General features: G+C 58.6%; 1 protein-coding gene across 1 annotated transcript in view; it reads left to right on the forward strand.

The window, feature by feature from the left end:
- Sdk2 (sidekick cell adhesion molecule 2) overlaps nt 1-19,606 on the forward strand; it is a 231,757-nt gene that overhangs the window by 100,300 nt on the left and 111,851 nt on the right. The gene's annotated exons all lie outside the window — the stretch shown is intronic.

Genomic DNA, 19,606 nt, shown 5'->3' on the forward strand with positions numbered 1-19,606 from the left:
TCCCATCCAGCCCTGGGGTGAGACACTTGCCCGGCTCCGCCTGGCAGAGGCTGGCTGGGTGCGGGCCATGGTGCTGCCCATACCAGAGTGGACAGGGACAGAGGTGACCGTGGGGGGTCTACTACAGTAGCTGTGGCTGTGGCCCTGACGCTAGTCAGCCCTCTGGGAAATGCCCTGTTGGCTCTGTTGGTGGGGCCTGGGTCTGGGGGCAGGGGGCAAGGAACATGCAGCAACTTGGGGTCAGACGGGGAGGTGGCACCTTCTGTTTGGGGACAATTTGGGTGGTGCATGGAGGTGGCCCACTCAGGACTTTTCACTCCTTACTTATGCCCAGACTCTGGAGCACTGGGCTCAGCAACTCGGTCAAGTGGGGAGGGGGAGCGGGAGGGCAGGCTGGGTTTCCTGCACCAGGGTGAGCGAGGCAGCCCCCAGCCCGGCCTGGCCCCAGCTGGCCACTGGCCCTGCTCAGCAGGGATGTGGCCTCTCTCCCTCTTACCCTGATCCTCCCATCTCGGTGGCTGGTGATTAATCCCCAGGCCTGATGTGCATAATCGGTTTTGTTGGTGAAACAAGATTGTCTTGCCCTGGGGATGTTGATACAGATCTGCAGCCAGGGACAGGAATGCAAATGAGAGGAGGGGGTCTAATTGCTGATGGGCTGTGCCTTTCCTTTATGAAGCAGGAGAGTCAGAGTTGAGGTGACCCCCCCCCCAAGTCCACCTACCCTGGCCCTGGACTGGATTGGCTGGTGTGCTGTGGCCACACTGGCCAAGAAGGGAGCAGGAAAGGAGGGAAGGACAGTCCTCCTCTCCTGCAGGGCACCTGGACCAGACAGCAAGGGACCCTTACGTGCCGGCTGCTCTGGGCCTATTTCTCCAGGGAACACATAGGTGACCAGACGGGCCTCCCCAGCAGCCTCCGGGATGGTCTTCAGCCGGAGATTCAGAGCTGCTCCTGACCACAGCCTGCTACCCCTGGGGCAGTTGACAGTCTGGAGAACCTCTCATCCTCCGGGGTGGTGGACGTGCTTGGTGGACAACCGAGAGCTTGCAGATGGTGGCCGTGCAGGGCCTCCCCGCCCGCCCTTGACTTCTGGCAGGGAACCGGAGCGGGATCCCAGGGGAGGAGCGTCTGCTCTGTATCTGGGTCAGAGCTCCCTCCCCCGGTGCCCTAAACTGCCACCACACGAGGAGGGTGGGTACCAGGCAGGAGCAGAGCCCAGCGCAGCTGAAGCATGGCCTTGCTCACCCATGGAGAGGGGCCAGGCCACCTTTGGAAACAGTTGGCTCTTGCCCCTGGAGGTGTCCAGTTAGTGGTCAGGATCCAACTGTTGGCAGTGATCATCGTCATTGTCAATGAAAGGGAATCTCATAGGGAGGCATTCTGCATGCCCTGCGCCTGTGTCATTTAATCCTGCCCACCACCAATGACCAGGGTCAGTTGTCCTCTGCATTTTACAGGTGAGCCAACCTGTAAAGAAATTAAAGACACCCCCCACCCCAGGTCAGATTGCTGAGCAGGCATCAGACGTGCGTTTCCTGACGCCCTGTGCCACGCTGCGTCTCATGGAGGACGGATTGCTGCAACTGCCTCCTTAATGTGTCTGGAGCAATCTTTCTGCTAACTGTGCTTCGCAGATTCTGGAAAACAAAGCAATGGGGAGAATGCAAATATCCCATTTTATAGCTGTCTTGGGTGGAAGTCACTCAGGAGAAATAAACGAGCTTCCACGTGGAGACTCATCCCTTCGCCTCTGCCACAGGCGCGTTGGCTGCCGCGGCATGGCGTTGATGGTATCTCCCAACGTCCCTGAATGTGGGTCTGGTCAGGGGGTTCCTGGAATCGAACACTTGCTGTGCCCATAAGGTGAGGTCTGCATTCCTTAGTGTGGCCTCCGGACTCTTCATGGTCCACTTCTGATGACCTGTCCTTACCTCCTGCTACTTCCCCGTCCCAGGGGAGCACCCTCCTGACACACCCGCCTTTGTCCCATCCCCTGCACTCGGAAGAACACGCCTTTCAGAGCCTTCTGTCTCCTGCAGCCCCCAGCCCAGGTGCCTTCTCTTGAAAGCCTCTCTGACTACCCACACGCTTTCTCTAGCATGCTCTGGCATGCACATATGTGCACACACACATGCACACACACACGCCACATGCCCCCCTCTGTTCTGTGTGACTGTCCACAACGTGTCCCCCGACATTTATTCCTGCAGTCAGAGCCCTCAGAACCTTGGCAGTTCCAGGGACCCCAGGCCTCAGAACCCGGAACCTGACATGCCTCTTCCCTGTAGGCTGTTCTGCTGGGCCCGCCTCTAGGTTTAGAGAGTAGGGAACCTGAGAAGTTCCGGGCTCACAGTTACAGACAGCTCTCAGAGCAGAGGAAACTTCCCTACTGGGTTCTGACTGGTCCAGCTCTGGTCATCCCTGACCAATCACGGTGGGAGTGGCATTAGCATCACAATTGGCCAGGGCACAGGGCACAGAAATTCCCACACCTCAGCCCTGTGGTGGGGAAGGAGAGCAAAGGTCGTTAACAGAAGGGGAAAAAAATAGAAGCCACCTTGTATCCATTCCCAGTTTGGGAAGGGGCAGGGTGACCCACAGCAGATGTTCTCTCTCTCTCTCTTTCTTTCTTTCATTTTGAAAAATTGACAAATCTTAGGAAATGGCAGGTGCAGTGCGGTGCTGTGACCCCATGTGTGTGTCTGTTCATTCACCAGTTTCCTCTGTGGCTCGCTTTCCCACTCTCCTCATGCACACACATATGCATGCACTATTTTTGCGGAACTATTTAAGAACTTGTTGTGAGCATCCTGTCATTTCCTGTGAGTGGGATTTCCTAAGGACAAGGCACTCTCCTACAGAACCACACTCAGGAGACTCAGTGCTGATGCAGTACTGCCACCTGATACTGGGTCCTATGCAAGTGGCTCCATTTATCCCGGCAACCCCTTCTCGAGTCCAGTGTCCTCTGTGGCCACTGGATTATTCTCACTGTTCGATGCAGGAGCTAATCAAGGACACATGTTGTATTTATCTATCTGTCATTGTCCTTTATACTTCTTCAATCTAGAACTCTTCCTCCTTTTTTTTTTTTTTGCCCCCCCCCCCCCCACCAGGCAAGGCATCAACATATTTGTGAGTCTGGCTAGTCTTGTCGAATTTCCGTGATGGTGCATTTGTGCCACTGTATCCTGATGACTAGATTCACATTCAGTCTTTTTGGCAACAGTACCCCATAGCTGTGTGTATGTGATGCTTCATAACCGAAGGTGCCTGACATCCGGTGGCCCCATGAGAGGGGAGCCTGGTTGGATCACTGGACACAACCATATCCACCAGACTGCACCATTGCCACGGTCCCAGGGGGCTTCCTTCTCTCTGTAGTGAACTCCTCCCAGGCCTCCCACCCAGGGCTGTAGAAGCCACAGGTGAGGCTTACCTGCATCATTCTTGCCATAGCATTTGCCACTAGATTCCCATCACCACTTCCCCTTACAGCAGCAGTCAATCTTCCGTCAAAAGCTTTCTCTCCTCGCTCCCTTTACAACTATTTAGCACGGCGCATATCCTATTTATGTATGTATATCAATACATCTAGACCCCTGGCCTCCAGCAAGTGACTTACCTCAGTTTCATTGTGGGCAGAATGCTGATAATAACACTTAAATTTATGTTTATTCAAATGTATGCATTTTTTGCTCAGCGTGTTTGAACCCATTTATGCCATTATTCATTTCGACGTTCATAATAACCCCAATTCAGCCAGTGGTTCAACAAAATGCTCCAGGTTCAGCTTTTAAATGAATGCACGGTGAACAATGACTTTCAAAGCAGGTTGGCCGGCTCGGCGTCCTGGGGCTCCCAGGCTACTGGGGGGTTCCGAGGACTTCTTCATCTTTTACACGCCCCAGGCTTGGAGTAGGGTGATAATGTCCATATTTCAGGCAGAGAAATGGCTAAATTTACTCAGCAAGGTGAGAGAAAATGAGATTAGAAGTGCTGCCTTCAATCTAACTACGCTTCCCACCCTGGATCCGGAGGAAGAAGTTTCTGTCCAGGGCCACTGTCTGAGAGTCTTTATTCCTGGTGGGATCTGTCACCAAACACATCTGGGGTGTGAGAGAGAGGGGGAGGAAGAGAGAGTCGGTCACTCAAGGGCAAGCCATTCCATCTAAGTACAGTGGCACATTGCTTAGTGAGTGGGGACATGTCCGAAGAATGGCATCACTAGGTGATGGGAATTCTCTAACTCCTGGGTAAACTTATGGGACCCCTGTGGTAGACGTAGCCCATCATCAACCACATGTGACTCTGGGGCAGGAAACTGTAGAGTGGTCCTCATCCACTGTTGGGGGTGGAGACTTTGGTCTTGGGCTCCCTGAGTTCAACCCCCACCCATTAACTCTGGGACCGAGGGCAGCCTCGGACAGCATTATCACCAAGTCTGGTTCCTTGGTAATGCCCGCCTCAGGAGTCATTGCAATGATTATGTGAGATTCTGTGGCTCAAGCCCCGTAGACACACGTGGGGCCCAGATGTGGAGTAGATGGCACCCACCAGGACACAAACGCAGGGTGTGTGACTTGGGGGAATCGCGGGACAGATCTGCTAACAAGCCACCAGAACTCACAGTGCAGGCGCCTCTGTGTCCTCCACCTGGCCACCTGGGGCTGCACACCTATCCCTGCCCCCCTGCTCCACTCCAGAGCCCTCTCTAAAGCACCTCAGTTGGCAAGGGCTCGGAGGGTCACCCTTGTGGGTGACGAATCTCTATCCATTCTGAACCCAGCCTTGGATTCTCAAGTGACTCAGTGGTGGGTCTGGGTACACAGTGACACTGAGCCTTAGAAATGAGGTCCCTTTTCTTACAAGAGTGGGACATGGCCGGGGAAGATCCTCCCAAAGCTCTTGGTCCCAATGCCAGCCCCTCCCCTCAAACAGGTGCCCAGCCTCACAGTGTGCCCGCGGAGTGCAGGCTGCGGGTGGGACTGGACACGACGTTCCTCTGGATGGATCAGGTCAGAAGCGTTGGCCAGGATGTGGGAGTGGGATTCCTTTGGTCTTGCCTGCTGCTCCCGGCTATGAGCCTGCGCGCCGCATGTAGGTGTCTGCGGTTTTCTGATTGCATGGAACGGAAACGCACGTGAAGCTACGCAGGTCAGGCCCTCCTGGGTTTCCCTGAGCCTCTTCCATCAGCCAGCACTGCCCTCCCACCCGGTACCCTCCGCCCTCGGAGCCACTCCCGGGAGTTAAATCAGTTCAGGCTGAGTTCACACCTATTGCACCAGCAAGGGCTGTGGTGGACGATACCACTGTCCCTGTGGCCGTGTCCTGGCGAGGTCATCAACCAGATGATTTTGTCCCCTCTTGCTAAGTCTCCCTCCCATAATCGTTCTCACACTTAGATAGGAAAATAAGGTCCGCGCCGTAGACTCCTCACGCATGCGCATACGCGGACGTGCGCAGCTGGCCGTGCGTAACCCGGCACACCCCCTCGGAGGAGAGCTGAGGTTTATCCAGGCCCCGGGCGGTGCCAGGCACTTCACGTACACTGGTCTCGCAGCCGCACTTCATTCTGAAAATGAGGAACCCGAGGCCAGAGAAGCTCTAGAACTTGCCTGGGGTCATCCAGAGCTCAAGCACAGGAACCAAGAGGTCCATCAGGCCCAGCGTTTTCTCTTCTGCCCACCACCCTCAGGCTTCCTGATTGGGCACCTCTGTCCCTGCCCCGTCACTAGGTGTCCTTCTTCTGCCCCAAGGGCCCTCTGCTGAGGCCAGGGCTGCTGGCTGGGTGGGAGTTACACTGCCCAGGTGACTGCGTCCATGTAGAGCTGAGGGGTCTGGAAGCTCAGGGCACTGCTGCATAGAGAAGAAAGCTCCTGTGAGTGGCCGCCCTGGCGAGGGGCACAGAGGCAGGGACTTGGGCAGACTTGGTCACTCCAACAGCGGGCTGTGACTCTGGCTTCTCCTCCAGCCCTCCCTGGCCTCCCCTTAGAAGCGAGAGCCACTGCCGAGGCAGAGCCCAGAGAGCAGCTCCCAGAAGGTACTGAGCCTGTGATGGGTGTGCAGGAACCAGCCGGGACACTGGTGCAGTTAGCTCCTCTGCTGCGTGACCAGGAATCGCAGCTCCACAGAGGCTCAGCAACTTGCCCGAGGCCACACAGCAGCATTTGGAGAGTCGGGTTTCACTGGGGACCTTTTGCACCCCAGGACTACTGTTCCTCCCCTGCTCAGTGTCACCTTGGGGCACGTGTCCTTTCGCAGGGAAGGTGCACTTGCAGGCCTCAGCCTTTTGGGGTTGGTCCTGGACAACCTTCTAAACATACACCAGGAATACCCACGGCTGAGACGTACCCAGCCTGAGCCCCGTCCTGATCTAAGTGCCCCATGTCTATTAAAAACTCCAGTCACCTGCCTCTTCCCGGTCCCTGCTGCCACTTTCACGGAGGTTGCCCTTCTCCATCCCGCACCGTCAGCACCCTGATCAGGAGGCACGAACCCCAGGCTCAGCTTCCATTTCCTGCCCAAGCTCGAAACCATGGAGCAGAGACCAGTGCCAGGTTTTCTGCCTGGAGCCCAGCAAAGGAATGAGAGTTGATGCCAGCATCTGTCCATCAGGAGGACAGTCTGCAAGGTGATGCCGGCCTTGCATCCGGGCTGAGGAGTGACGGCAGATGACAGGCAAGCATTGACGTTTCTGGCAGGGAGAGGGGTAGTGAGCAGGAGCTGGGTGTGGCCTGGAAGATGCTGCCCTGGGACAGAGCAAGAAGAGCCCCTGGGTGTGGACTAGATGTGAGAGGAGTGCTGCTGGCAGGGGACACTGGCCACCCCCACACACAGGGCAGAGCCTGCGGCCGTGACCAGACCCAGCTGATGCAGTGCTCACCAGGCACGAGGTCCTCACCTCCTAAGTGGGTACCGATGGCTGCCAGTTGTGACGAGGGCTCAAGAGAAAACAGGCTGAGAGGATCCCACTGGGGTGCCCAGAGCCAGGGAATTGACCTGCCTGGGCCAGATCCGGCAGGAGAGGGCACGTCCAGGGAGCAACACGTTGGGACACGGCCAGGCTGGGGCAGCTGAAAGGAGGCCAGAGTGGCCAAGGATGTGGGGGTGGTGGACACTAGGAGCTGGACAGGCCAGGTGCAACGGGGGCTCTTTGGCTACTCAGGGACGTGAGTTGTCTTTCCCAGGAAAGGGACGTGACTGGAGGGAGGTTTTCTCAGGCAGCTGGGCAGGAAGTGGTGGAGAGCGGTCAGGGGCCGGTTGGTGGTGGCAGGAGGGAGTTGGTGGGGCCATCTTGGTGAGGTGGAGGTGGCGGGACAGGTGGCCCTGCGACATGGTTAGGAGGTGAGCTTGGCTGACTGGGTCCGCTGGCAGTGGGGGAGGGAGGAAGGGGATGGCCAGGCGGTGGAGCAGGAGGCCCCGGCAGAGCTGGGGGCTTGCTCTGGTGTTGGAGAGGGGTCGGGTGGAGCTGACCAGCAGCAAGGAGGAGAGAGGTCTCAGCTGAAGACTCTGGTTTAGGAATCACGGCATCGACGTGGCGGCTGACACACGGGAGTGGCGCTGAGTGGAAGCCACATCAGAGGAGAGGTGGGGACATTCTAGCAGGCGATGAGTCAAGGCAGGGAGAACCCTTCCTGTCCCTCCCCGGCTCACTCTGTGGCGGGGCAGGACTGGACCTGTGGTCTCTGCTGTTCAGTACCCCCTCTCCCCATTCCTCGGCCCTCCATCCTGTCCTCACTTACCTCTGCTTCCTGGGAAACGCTTGCTCATCTTCCAAGGTCCCAGCACCCTCCCAGTCCTGTTCCCAGCACCAGCTGGCTGTGTGTCCCTCAGCAATCGACAGAACATCCCGCCTCGGGTGCCTAGTGTGTACAATGGGAACCAAAACCAGCAGCTACCTCCGGGCAGCTGTGAAATCACCCAAGATCAAGCACACGGAACTGAGACTGGTCCCTGGTGGCTCTCTGGGCGGGAAGGGCAGTCTGTGAGCCACCAAGGAAGTGCTTCTGCCCTCCCCCTCAGTCTACCTTGCTGCTCCCCTGGGGCAGGGTCCCCACCACTCCTTCCCGGCCACAGCCTCATTTCCAGTGTCCCAGCAACTCCCAGCTCCTCTTCCTCGGTGGATCCAGATGCCATCTGCCTCCTTGGAGATTTACTCCAATTCGCCCTGAGTTTGGACATCTTGTCTGAAAATTGAAGGCTGACGGTGAGAAAGCTGAAGTGCAGGAATTAGTTATGATGGACGTAAATTGAATTTTAATTGAGATGTACGTGGCACGGAGCCAGTGTACTCAGGCAGAGGGAAGGTAGTAATTAAAAGTTAACGAGTTTAGAGATGTCGTAATCCACAGGGAGGGGTGGGGGAGGGGCAGGAGGAAGTGGTGGCCCCCAGCTACACGCTGTCCTTCCCCTGACCTGGAGGCCGCTCCTCCCACTCTCAAGGGCCAGGCAGGTGGGAAGGCAGCTGGGAGCCCATCTGCACCCCAGGACCCACCTCCTGCAGCAGAGGATGGCACAGTTTACAGGACCTCTAGGGGCAGCTGGAACAGAGCTCCTGACCTCGTACCTCTGGCGCCATGGGGCGGTGTAGAGGGCCATCCTGCACATCCTGCGGGGCTAGCAGCCTCCCTAGCCTCTACCCGCTAGGTGCCAATTGCCGCATACCGCAGTTGTGACAGCCCAGAATGTCTCTGGACACCGCCAAATATGCCCCAGGAACCATTATTTTCCATTAAGAACCAGTGTCCTGCAGGGCCATGCTGGTGTCCTCTAACTTCTCCAGCCAGAGCCAGCACTGCCCTCTGCACATAGGTGTCCTCCTGTGCTAGGGTCAGGAGCCCAACCCACCTGGCAGAGGCGGAAGGAGAAGAGAGCTGGCTGCTGCCCTCTGGTCCCTCTAAGGGGCCTCTCCAGCCCCCACCTCTTCTTGTCGTAACAACCCACATAGGTGACTCTGTGCCATACGGGTGGCCTTCCGTGGTACCTCCTTGAGCCTCGGGGTGAGACAGATGCCCAGGGGCTTCCAGCCTCAGCACCACCACCCAGAAGCCAAGGCTGGGAGAGCCGGAGCCCGGCCCAGCCCCTCGTCTGTGAGCAAGGTCCAGCCCAGCTGCCCAGCATCTGAACAGCTCACCCACCTCCTGGACAGGCCGGCTGGGTGTTGGTGGGGAGGTTGAGGCCACTAGAGGAAGAGCACGGGGTTGTGCTGTGGATCTTGGTGACCTGGGCATGCAGCAGCTCTAATGTGGCTCTAGACTCCATCCCCCTCCACCCCGGAGCCGCCTCCCGCTTTACCACAGGCTCTTCCTGGACAGGGCCAGGCCCGCCTCCGCAGGAAAACAGAGCAGAGGCAGCGGCGGGCAGGAGGGAGACAGGTGCCAGGAGCACCTCCCGGGTCAGGGCCGGCCGTGAGAGGCAAGACGCAGCTGGCTCCTGGTGCCTCGGGGGGACATGGCAAAATTATGTCAATTAGAACTAATAAGGTCAAAGTGTAAGAGGGAAGGATCAAAAGCAAGAGTGTCTGAGACCTGGCTGGCTTGGTTTCCATAGCAACCTGCTTCCTGGAACTCTGCTTAATGGTCCTGGCGTGGGGAGGAAGTGGGGTCCTCACTTCTAAGGAAGCCAGGGACAGATGAGTCACCTCAGGGGACTCCAGTGGAGGGAGGGTAGACAGCAAAGGTCCTAGAGTCAGTCACACAGCCACAGAATGCCCCTGCTGGCATCCACGGCCCTGAGTGGAGGTGACTCCCAGGGACAGGACAGGGGCTCAGGTCAGAACTAGAATTGAAACCAGGTCCCAGCTCTCCGCTGGGTGCTGCTTGGATCCTGGGGCTACCCAGCGTCCATCATTCCATGAGACGGCTGCAAAGATGCCAAGAGCTGGTTGGGTTTGGGTGGCATCTTCCTAGTCTGCCTGGATGCCTGGGGACATGGAGGGACCGGCTGGGCTGGCCCCCTGAATCAGAGTTTCTGTCCCTGCCTCACTCTCCTCCAACGTCTGCCAGGTTCCCTCAGCACCCCCATGTTTACGGGATCACCATGGGCATGGAGAATGGTGGACGGGTCAAGGAGGACGTTTCCTTGGCAGGGAGCTCCCATTGCCCTTTGAAGCTGGGGGCAACAGAGAGTGTCACTGTTTCCTAAGCCCCGTGTGTCCACCCACCGTTTTCTTGGGGCACGCAGCCTGAGCCCAGCGCCACACAGCCACACAGCCACACAGCCAAGCCACGTGCCTCAATCAGCCCAGGCTTTGCACTCCCCAGGGTGGCCTGGCTGTCCCCCAGGCAGCTCATGTGCCCGCTCCCCCGGTTAACAGATGCACAAAATTGAAGCCAAGAGACCAAGTGACCCGTCCAGGGTCACACTGCAAATTCAGGTGGGACCAGGGACCCAGACCCCACCCTCCTCTGCCTGGGACACACAGAGGTGCAACCCCTCCTCTCACCCTCATTCCCCCCACTTCCAGCCACTGGTGCGCTTCCCAGGGGCGATCCTGGCAGACCGTGGCTGCGCCCCCAGACTCCCCAGAGCACGTGGAGCGGAACATGCAAATGAAGCGCTCTGAAGCGCTCGCTGCCACCTTTAATGAAGGGCTCCCGGGGAAAGCTCTTCTCTGATGAACTGAGGCTATTTATTTCCTCCACGAGGAAATTTAACATGCAAATTAGGAAGGGTTTGATCATTCATCACCTGAAATTGACATCTTTGAATTTGGCTTGATTCCTTGGTAACCATGGCACATCCCGGGGCTTAGTAGGGCTGCGAGGCCACCGGTCCTCGGGGAGGCAGGAGGAGGAGGCGGCACCTGCGCTTCTCCTCTGGGACGGTTCAGGGTGAGGAAAGGGGGTGAGCACGGTTTCTTCCCCCCCGGGGGGGCTGGGGAGCAGCTTTCCCTGGGGACCACCCTCTTTCCTCCCCATCCTGGGTCTTCCGGCCCCCAGCCAGGTCACAGAAGCTGATCAGATCTTGGCTCCGTTCTGCACTGGGCAGCAAGGGGCCGAGACGCCGCCTGGGCGGCTGGTAAGGAGCCCTGCTTCCTGGAGCTGCCCCCGTACCCGAGTCCACCTGCCTGCCCCACCCCCCAGAGCCTCCCTAGGCCCGTTCTTGGGATGCCCCAGTGTCCCTCCCCTGTGTCTTGGCCCCCCCAGGAGCAGTCTCCGTGGAGGCTCACTTTTCTGCTCTCGGCCTGTGGGGGAACCGGCCTCCTGAGACTCTGAACTGGCCACCCAGTCTTCTCCCAGGGGCTGTCCACATCCCCCAAGGCAGCAGTGCCTCCTGGGGGTGGCCATGGAGGAGGGGGGCCGTCAGAAGCAGGGGTTTGGCTCCAGCCGGCAGCCCTCGGGGGCTGGGGGATTCCAGAGCATTCTCCAGCTCGGTATGAGCAAGCATGCGGTGGGGCCCTGGCACGGGTGGGCACACGAAGGGCCAGGGAGAGGAGAGGAACAGGACACAGGAAGGACGGTCTCCCCCAAGAAGCCTGGGCACCGGCCCTGGAGCACACCACAGCACATTCGCAGGCACAAGAGGACAAGGGAGGGGCCTTGCCCTTGTGAGCACACCCAACCTGGCCACTGCCCCTGCTCAGTGACCAGCTGCTGGGTGGAGCCCACCGTGGTGGTCCCCCAACCGTGATGTCCCATTTCTCTGCTGGTATCTCCTGGGCTGTCCCGTCCAAGAGCTCACTGTCCATCAGCATGGGGGCTGGCCTTTCTTCCTGTGGCCTTCATCCCTGGTGGCCTGGGGGTCTCAGGTCATGATCTGAGAGGGCAAGGGTAGGCTCTGCCAGGCCCCCGAGCCTGTGCTTTGGAACGGCCCACGGCATTCTGAGAGTGACGGGAAGTCACAGAGCCAGCGCCGGCTTTGGGCTCCGCACCCTGATGGGAGAGCTGTGGGATAGGGGCCAGGCTCCAGCCTCCTCGCCCTGACTCAGGCCAGGCCGGCACCCAGCGGCTCCGGTGGTCACCTTTCCAGGTGGCAGCTCACAGACAGGTCCCTGGAGCCTCGTTGACACTGTTCTGGTCTGATTCTCGCAGTGTCCCTGGAGCCACCTGTGAGGGTGACTGTGGAGAATCCAGACAGAACGAGGCGGTGGTGGTGGATGGACATCAGGAAGGTCAGAGGCAACGGGGTTGATCCTGGGCCAGTTCCCGGGTCTGGGCAGGTGCTCGGGGGGCAGGGAGAGGCGGCCGCCGGGGAGTGGGCTCCAGGCACCTGGCCTCACGGCAGACCCTGCCCAGGCCCTGCGCCCCAGGCTGGCTGCTGGGGAAGGGCCCAGTGGGTGAGTGGGCCTTGGGCCTGGGGTCGGGCCATTAGAGGGGGATGGGGTCCATACTCCTTTCTCTAATAATAAGAGTGGCAGCTAACTCAGTTCATGCTGCGTGTCCCGCGCCAGGCCCCTAAGGATGTTACATGTACCTTGAGGAAGGGGCTAAGGTAGGAGCACAAAATAGTCTATAGGGGTTATTTCCACTGTCAGGCTGTGTAATCTTGGGCAAATTACTTAACATCTCTGTTCCTTGGCTTCCTGTTTTATTGGTCTACTAAATTTGAATATAATTCTGACCTTGTAAGGTAATTAATAGGGTGTGAATGCATTATTACATGTCAAGTGCCCAGAACAGTGCCTGACCCACATTAGTAGCTATTGCTATTACCCCTATCTTATTGATGAGAAACAGAGGCACAGAGAGGTTAGGCAACTTGCTGGAAGTCACACAATCAAAAACCTTCCTCTCTGCCTGTGAGCACCAACCCTTCAAGCAGAGCGACTTGGGCAGAGAGAAGCAGGGTGATGGCAGCAGTTTGACCTGGGCTCATTGGTGCCGTGTTTTCTGCTGGGCGCAGTCGGCCTGCCTGGGCTTGCGGAACACCGTGGGGTGTCGGGGCACAGCCGACCAGAGGTGGGGGGTGAGTGAGTGAGTGGGTCTTGGACACTGGTCCCCTCAGTGCAGGAGGCCTGGACATGCCCTAACAGGCCAGTGTGGACGGATCCCGACCAGGGCCGTGTGCTGCTTCCCGTCAAGTCAACTCACTCAGTCGGGGAACTGTCCGTCCTGGGTGTCCTCCTGCTAAAATGGCCTTTTTAAAAAGTAAAATGCAGCCCACGTGGCTGACCGCCCATCTTTATTGGCCAAGTGATAGCCAGCCGCTCTCCCTGCGCTGGGGTAGCTGGGGATGGCCGGGTGTAGGGAACCAACTCCCAGCTCGGGCTCTGTCCCTGCATCCACCCACATCCCAGACCCTTCTGACACCAGGTGTGTGTCGGGGGGTCTTCCCACACCCCAAGCTGGCAGGCAGTCCCGCATGGCAGATGGGGCTGGCTGGGTGTCTCTGACACCGTGACCTGGGGCCGGCTGACCCCACACGGCGGCCCCCAGCGGCCAGCTCTGGGCAGTTTCCCTTGGGCCTTTTTTTTTAACATTTATTTTTCAGTTGTGGTTGGACACATACCTTTATTTTATTTATTTATTTTTATGTGGTGCTGAGGATCGAACCCAGGGCCTTGCACATGCTGGGCGAGCTCTACCGCTGAGCCACACCCCAGCTTTTCCTGGGCCTTTTGACCATCTAGATGCAAATGGGGGTTCCCGTGACCCCTGCTTAGATTGGGTCAGCTTGCTCCAGTGGCTCAGAGAGCTCGGGGAACGCTGAGGTTACCCGTCTATTAAGAAGGATACGGGGGCCTGGGGATGTGGCTCAAGCGGTAGCGCGCTCCCCTGGCATGCGTGCAGCCGGGGTTCGATCCTCAGCACCACATACAAACAAAGATGTTGTGTCCGCCGAAAACTAAAAAATAAATATTAAAATTCTCTCTCCTCTCTCTCACTCCTTCTTTGAAAAAAAAAAGAAGAAGAAGAAGAAGGATACGGGAAGGACGTGGATGAGGAGCCGCATTGGGAGGGGGGAGCTGCCTGCCCGCTCCCTGCGCCACCCTCCGGCACCCCAAGTGTTGTTACCCTGAAGCTCTCCAAATCCCGGGGTTGGGGTTTGTTTATTTGTTTGTTCGTTGAGAATTCATTGCACGGGCGTGATTGACGCGCAGACAGCCATGTGGAAGGGTGACCGGGCAAAGGGCACGATCTCAGGCCAACAGACGGGCAGGCAGCCCAGCCAGGCCCATGGGCAGACCCTCCTTGGCCACTCTGGGCCGCCTGCCTTCCTCCTGGTGTGGGGCAGGACCTTCTGAGGCGGGGTCTTACCATCTGCTATCGTTAGGTGGTCAGAGGAAGGCGGGAGGCCAGAGGTGCTGTGGACTGCCTGGGGGGACAGGTTTTAGTTTGTGTGGCTGCTTTGGGGAGGACAGAGAGGCCGGAGTTTGGTCGAGGAAGGCAGGAAGGCGGCAGGAGGAAACATCTCACAGTGACAGACCCCGGAGAACTGAAAAGCCAAAGCACCTGAGCCTGGCCCAGGTAGAGGGGGACACAGACCTTGAGGCAGGTCTGCCTGGGACAGGGAATGAGCATCTGCTCACGCACCCCCGATGCCCCGGGGCTGCCAACAGCAGGCGCCGCAGGGTCCCTGGGAGGCCTCCTCCTGCCTGCCTCCCCCCACCTACAGGCAAGTTGCAGGGAGCCTCTGGGAGCCAAGGCTCATCCTCCAGGATCATGGGCATGCACTAATCCCAGGAACATCTGGCCGGGGGAAGTCTGGAGCCCGGGGAAGGCCAGGGAGTAGGCAGGAAGCTCAGGCCAGCTGGGCAGACCTCAGCAGGCCCATCCCACTGCGGCTCACCCAGTGCCCACCTGGTGCCCACCTGTGCCCACCTCCATGCTAATGCTTCCCGTGCACATCCTCCCTCTCCCCACTTGGCATTAATTAGTCATCGTGCCTTGTGGTAATTAAAGGGGTGGTAATTAAAGTCGTTCCTGCACAAAGATGACCAAGTCACCATTCACTTAAGGTCCCAGGGGTTCGGAAATGCCAAGGGGCACCGCATTTAACTCCTTCCCCTTCAGCTCCAGGGAAGTGCCCACTGTGGTCTCGCAGGTGGCAATAGGAAATGGACCAGAGCAGAACTGGGGGGTGGTGGGGCTCTAAACAGAGTGGCAACGGCCGTGACATGTTCACCTAGATGTGAGGAGCAGGTGACGTCAAGACCCGTGGAGACAAAGGTCCTGGGGGTGAGGCTGTCATCATTCCTGTTAATACCCAGAGCCGACACCGGGCCCGGCACTGTGTAGACCCGCAGGAGGGGCCAGTGATGAGTGACCAAGTCAGCCATGTAAGAAGGCATTTCCTGGGTGCTTTTGGGATTTCAGGCCCTGTGCTGAGCCAAGGGCAGGCAGTTCAGCCGTAGTGCAAGACACACATCTAGTGACTCTCGCCACAGTGTGCAAAATTGTGCAAAGAGAACCACGCAGGGCTTAGGGGGAAACGGTGTGAGTGGAGCGACACTGAGAATCTTCATTAATGACACGTTAAAAAAGCGGAAGCCTATGAAGACGATGGCACCGTTTGATACACGTTAAATGGTTAAGAAATGCATCCGCGCCACGACCCACGGCAGCTTTGCCTTGGAAAGACCTGGAGTGTTTGTGGAAGTGGGCGTGGGAGGGACGGAGGTTGTGTGTTATTGTTCAGCCGTAGCAGGAGGGTGGCGTGAAATCAAAGAGAAAGTTGTAGCACCAGGTGTGGGCGGGCGTCGCCTGCCGGGAACCGATGTCGCTGGAGGTGTGGGCATTGGCGCAGGCTGTGAGCAGCTGTGCCGCTCCGCTTAGCTGGGCCTGGCTCCCTGCTCCTCCGAGTGCTTCCCGCAGACAAGATGGTGCCTGAACAGACGCGGCCTGGCTGGGTGCGCCTGGGTGCGCCTGTGCTTCTCCGGCCTGTCGTCTCACCGGGCAAATGCACCTTGTCCAACAGCTGGGCCTGGATTTTCTCTGTGGCAGCCCCACGTGTCCCACCCCCTTGCAGATGGAGTTGCCTGTGGTTTAACAAGGCTCAGTCCCCTGTCTGAGGCCACATGCTCCTTGAGCCATGGAGCCGGGACTGGGTCAAGGGTCGTCAGGATCGCAGCAGGGACCCTGATCAGGGTCACCTCACGGATGGGGAGACTGAGTCTGATGAGGCGGCACCTGCCTCTTCTCATCCCTGAAACGGCTTCTCCTGGGAAACCTGGATTCCGACTTCCCTCTCCGCAGCCACCCCCCCCAGCGCCCCCTCACCCAAGACCCCTGAGTGCGTGTGAACCCCTGGGACCCGCTCCATGCAGATCTGGACTCGGCAGGTCAGGTGCGGCCGTGAGTCTGCCTGTCTGACCTGCTCTCCGCTGTGCCCAGGCTGCAGGTTGCCCTGCCCTGAGGGGCAAGGCTGCCAAAGGCCTCCTCCCTCTTGGCGGGTCCCCCCCTCTTGTGGCCTCCCGCCTGGCTGCTCTTGCTTCCTTGGCCAGCGGCCCTGGGTCACCAGCTCAGCCTCCGTCCTGCCAGAACCTCGTGGCCCACCTGTCAGGGCCTCCTGGAGGAACCCAGCCTCCGGTCATCCCAGCATTCAACCCACCTTGCTTCTTCCCGGAGGCCGCTGAGCCCCACTACTGGCCACCTGTGTAGTAGCACCCGCGCAAGGTCAAGGTGCTGACCTCACCTGACCTCTGCAAAGTCTCCCGGGCCTGCTCGCTCCCCTCACCAAGATTTAAACTCGCTCAAGTCTCTTAAAAATACCCAGCCCCCCAGTGGCCCTGCGTCTGCCCCTGGTTCCCTTGCTAACAAGGCCTGGCCGTGGACCCCGCACTCTCTGTCCACTGTCCACTGAGACCGCACCTCCCCACCCCGGGCCGTCAGGTTTCTCCTCATGAAAGTCAGTGGGTCCTTTCCCACCTTCCCCGTCCCTTGGGGGAACTGACACGGCCAGGCCACCCTCTCTGGATCGGCCCCAACCCTTTGGCCTGGACCAGCTGCAGCTCACCGCCCACCGACGGCCAGCAGAGCTTCGAGCCAAGGCTGATCCCACTGCTCTTCACCGGGGCTGGCAGGGCCAGGGGCACCCGTTGGGACGTGGGGACACACAGCTCGCTGTAGCCCTTCAGCTCTGCCATCGTGGCACGAGAGCAGCATGGGCCACGCCCACGGGCGGCTGTGCTCCGGGGAAGCTTTATTTATGGGGCCGAGATTTGAATTCCAGGCGATGCTCATTCTTCTTTTGATTTCGTTCAGAAATTCAAAGATGGAAAATTTTTTCTTCTACGCCTCTTGTAAAGAGCTGTGGGCCGTGGGTGTGAAGCGTGGGCTGTGGTTTGCCAACTGTACCCTGAAGAGCAACCCCTTCACTTCAAAGGGAGTCCTTTGTCCCCAGGGAAAAGCCCAAACTCCTCACCCTGGCCCCTGAGGCCCTGGGCCCGGCAGGCTGGGAGCCTATCTCCTCCCCTCCCCGAGCTCCCCTCTGGCCAGTGCTGGGCCATGCCTCACTGTCCCAGGCAGCCCAGTGGTCCTCAGCTCCCCCTCTCAATTCTCCTTGGACGGCGTCTCCCCCAAGCCCACCTGCCCTCACTCCCCAGCCTCCCCCAGGACCACCCCGGAGTCCCACGTACTGTTCTCTCCCAAGGCTCAAGCCTCAATGCCAGGCTGACGAGGGTCCTTGGAGATCCTTGGCTGAATTGTGTCCCCCACCGCCCAAGAGATCCCGTAAGGTGGTGTCCCTCTGAGAGGAGGAAGAGCCCCAGGGGGGAGAATCCCCTGCAAAGATGGCTGCTTCTTCCAGGAGTGGGGGGCACTGGAGGCAGCCTCACTGGGAGGCTGGGGAGGCCCCAGAAGGCCAGCAGATGAGGCTGCTGCCCCACCCACGTGGTCAGGCCACCAAACCCAAGCCACCTGGTTCCTGGAGGCCTGGTTTCCTTACAAGCTCCTTATCAACTTGTTTTCATTTGGTTTCTTTCTGATCCACCTCAGCAGGAAAAGGGTCCTAATGAATCTCAACCAGGTGTCAGGAGCCCGGGGCAAAAGAGCCCAGAGCAGAGGGCAGCAGAGGGGTTGCTCTCCCTGGGGAGCTGGATCCCTGGGGTACCCTCAGGCATGACTGTTGGGGGGCAGGGAATTATCGCCTCCCCCACCCAAGCTCAGGATTTCTTCTCCCCCCACCTTTTTTTTTTTTAATTCCAAACTGAAACCTCACCACGTTTTAACTCCTTGCAGCCTGGACCACGTTCTCCTCCCTGGCTCCTGCTTCTTTTCTGCTTCCAGCTCCACCAAGTCACTTTCACTGTGCAGAGTGACCCCAGCTCTCCCGACTCTTGTCCACGGCAGTCGTTCCCGCAGAGGGTGGCACAGACACAGCTCCGGGCCAGGCAGGGCCTGGGCAGCTCCCTGCAGGACCTTCACTCTGGGCAAAGACAAGCAGAGGAGAGAATTTGTGCCCTAGAGCAGTCCCAAGGGCCCCAGGACAGGTCAGGGGGCAGAGATGGGGCAAGGAAGGCTTTGTGGGAAGATGGGCCTGAAATCGAATCCCACTAGTGTCCTCCGAGCTGGGTGACCTGGGGCACGGGCTCAACCTCTCTGAGCTCAGGTCCCAGGCTATAGAATGGAGGAGGTGTCTCCCCCACCTGGGGTTCACATGGGAACTACTGTGTGACAAGTGTCAGGCTCAGAACCTGCACTGGTCTTTGGTGGTCTTCAGTGGCGGGGAGAGCCCCCGCTTTCCTCCCAAGCAGTGTTGGTCCCACCCACCACTGCAAAGTCTCATCCCACTCCCAGCCCTGCACTGCCTGTCCCTCCTCGCTGACCCACTCTGCTTCTTACCAGCTAGACCTCTTTGGGGGTGGCTGGGCTAAGGGATAACAGATTAATGAAGTCCTTGTCCTTGTTCATTGAGAGGAGTTAATTGGCCCAGAAGGTCACAGGGTCGATGGACACCCTCCCCCAGCCAGCCCAAGCCAAGGCTGCCACAGTGTCAGCAGCCCCCGCTCAATAATGCCACCATCCCTCTTGTTGACCATGAAGCCCGGGATTCATTAGAACATCATGAGCTCCCAGGGGAGGCCTGGAGAAGGCAGGGAGGCCAGGAGGCCAGGGCAGGCCTGGAAGGCTGAAGGCACACCTCGGCTTCTGAATCGGTTTTTACAAGCCCACAGGCCGTGCTTTGCCAGGGTTCCACCTTCAGGGACCTGCCAGCTCAGCCTGCTTCTTCAGAGTCTACAGAATGAATGGCACCCACCCTGGTCCCCAGCTCCATCATCCCTCTGGCATCGCCAGGGATTTTCCCGACCTGCTTTGCTCCCAAACCTGTAACAAGTTATCACAGACGTAGCAACTTGAAGCCATGCAAATGTAGCCATTGCAGTTCTAGAGGTCAGAGGGCCTAAATTCAAGTGTCAGCCGGCAGGGCGGGTCTCCAGTGTCTGCAAACAGAAGATGGTGCCCCACACCAGACAGTCGATTCCTCCTTCCTCCACCTCCCTGTTCCATGCCAGCCCTGGAAGCCTGGGTGGCGCCACTCCGAGAGGTGAAGTGGATGTCCATCACCCCGCTGACCCACTCAGATGCTGATCTCTTCCAGGAAACCCTCATGACCCACCCAGGAAGCACGTTTTACCAGCTATCTGGGCAGCCCTTAGCTCAGTCTCTCTGGTGCTCACAGTCGCTCTCGTGGTCAGCATCTTGGGCTCCTCCCCTTTCTG

This window comes from Callospermophilus lateralis, chromosome 11 (assembly GCF_048772815.1).
Source record: "Callospermophilus lateralis isolate mCalLat2 chromosome 11, mCalLat2.hap1, whole genome shotgun sequence".
In the NCBI taxonomy this organism is placed as follows: Eukaryota; Metazoa; Chordata; class Mammalia; order Rodentia; family Sciuridae; genus Callospermophilus; species Callospermophilus lateralis.